Genomic DNA, 2204 nt, shown 5'->3' with positions numbered 1-2204 from the left:
TTGGGAACATTTTTAGGAGATTAAGACCGTGGAACTCGTGAAGGCAACTGGGTGGGTTTATCTATCCTTGTCTGGAGCTGATCCTAGGTAAGTACAGTGTTCTTTTTGTATCCAGTTTTTGTTGGTTTAAGTTTGTATCCAGTTTTTGTTGTTTGGAGGCCTAGATTTTTGTTTTCAACGAAATTTTGTGTGCATGTTTTGGTAGATTTCTAGCATAGAGTAGAAATTAAAAGAATGGTAAGTAAGGAATTAAACAACAAAAACAAATATTGATCTTAGAAGAGTTTGTTGGCGAATTCATGTATCTCCCTCCCTTCAATACGACATGAAGCAGATTTTGTGGCAAGTTCTCTCAGCTGTGACACACTTCTTCCCAATTGCAAAGCCATCTTCATTTCAAATAGCTCTCCATTTTCTCTTTTGTCCAAGTCTTTCTCTTCAATTGCGGCTTCAATTGTCTCCTCCAACAACTGAAAAAATCCACCACAAGTTTTGTACATTTCAAACACCATGCCAACTTGCCCTCCATGCTCAAAAGCATTAACCACCATGGCCAACACCCCAGCAAGGGCAAGAACTAATCCATCTCCTGAAAACACAGACCCTAGTGCAGCAATTCCTGTGAGCAAAGGTGCTGAAACCGCAAAACCCTTGTTTATCTTCAGTGCAATATTCCCTAACCTCTCATAGTCTTCCACGTCTTTTCTCTTCAACACTTCAATAACCTCCCTCATTTCCTCTTCCAACTCCACATTCCATCCATTATTATTGTTGTTCTTAATCTCCATTATCTTGTCTTTGTCGTTGCTCGATAATCTACTTTCTGGCCACCATCTAGCTGCTTCAAACTTTGCTGGAAACTTTTTGAGCATTGCACCACCCAACAAGGGGAGTGGATAAGCCTTGTATAGAGCCAAAACCTTCTCTATTGCATCCCTCACATCTCCTTCACTTGGATTTCCAATGGCGATTTCTGTTTGGATCTGTGTTTGAAGCTGCTTAAACAGTCTTGCAACGTTTCTTTGTTCCTCAGCAAGTTGTGAGGGTTGGATTTTGTTGGTTGCAAGTAGCATCCCCGTGGCTGCAGAAAACAAAAGTGCTGATGATAGTTTAAGAGCCAAAACTGGTGCACCATCATAACTACCTGCAACACCAGCCATGGTTGAAACCGCGAGTGTTAGCATGTTGATGGAGTTTAGTAGGAGCATTTCACACCCCTACCCATCTTCCAGCAGAATTGTTTAGAGATAGCAGTCATACTATGGTCTTGATTAAGTGCCTTTAGGTCAGCCCACCAGGTTGAGAAATGCTGTTTGTGAGGCCCCTGATCCAATCCTCTCCACCCCTTATATTTAGAGATCAAAATCCTATTCCACAACTGGTGTGGTTGGTGAAACATGAACCATTTCCACTAGATTAGTGGAGAATTATTTAAAATTCTCAAATCTTTGACCCCCAAGCCTCCTACATCTCTAGAAGTAGAGCATTGTGTCCAAGATACCCATGCAATCTTCTTCTCTTCTTGTTTACCTCCCCACAAAAATTGTCTTTGAATGGAAGATAACCTTATTAATGACTGTTTTAGGGGCCCTGAAAAAAGTTAAGTAAAACAAAGGTAGTGCTGTTAAGACAGCCTTAATAAGAGTGAGTCTGCCAGCCATGGATATGTTTCTCTTATTCCACCTATTCAGCCTATCTTCAAATTTCCTAATTACAGGATCCCACACCACCCTTCTTTTGGGATTGACAACAATCAGAATTCCTAAATAACATAAAGGAAATTGAACCAAAGCACAGTTAAGATAGTTTGCAGCATGAAGACACCACTCCTCAGATTGACCAACAACTCCAAATTTGCTTTTAGCAAAATTAATTCTCAATCCAGAAACCAGCTCAAAACTCCTGAGAATAACCTTCACAGTTTTGACATTTGCCATAGATGCTTCTCCGAAAAATATCGTATCATCAGCATATTGGAGAACATCAACAGGCACCTTATTGCTCCCCACCAAAAAGCTTGTAAAGCATTGATTTGACACTGCTTCCCTCATGAGACCTGTCAATCCTTCAGCCACTAGATCAAATAAAAGTGGAGCCAAAGGATCCCCTTGTCTCAACCCTCTTTGAGGTTTGAATTCAGCAGTAGGACTGCCATTCACAAGGACAGACATAGAAGCTGAAGTGAGGCAACCCCTGATCCACCT

General features: G+C 41.1%; 1 pseudogene; it reads right to left on the bottom strand.

Moving 5' to 3' along the window:
- Nucleotides 1-226: 226 nt before the first annotated feature.
- On the bottom strand, nucleotides 227-1208 carry LOC100781832 (probable F-box protein At4g22030; annotated as a pseudogene).
- Nucleotides 1209-2204: the final 996 nt, after the last annotated feature.

The sequence above is a fragment of the Glycine max genome, chromosome 17 (genome assembly GCF_000004515.6).
Source record: "Glycine max cultivar Williams 82 chromosome 17, Glycine_max_v4.0, whole genome shotgun sequence".
NCBI classification, from domain to species: Eukaryota; Viridiplantae; Streptophyta; class Magnoliopsida; order Fabales; family Fabaceae; genus Glycine; species Glycine max.
Note: the sequence above shows the minus strand (reverse complement) of the source record. Positions and strands in the feature narration are given on the sequence as shown.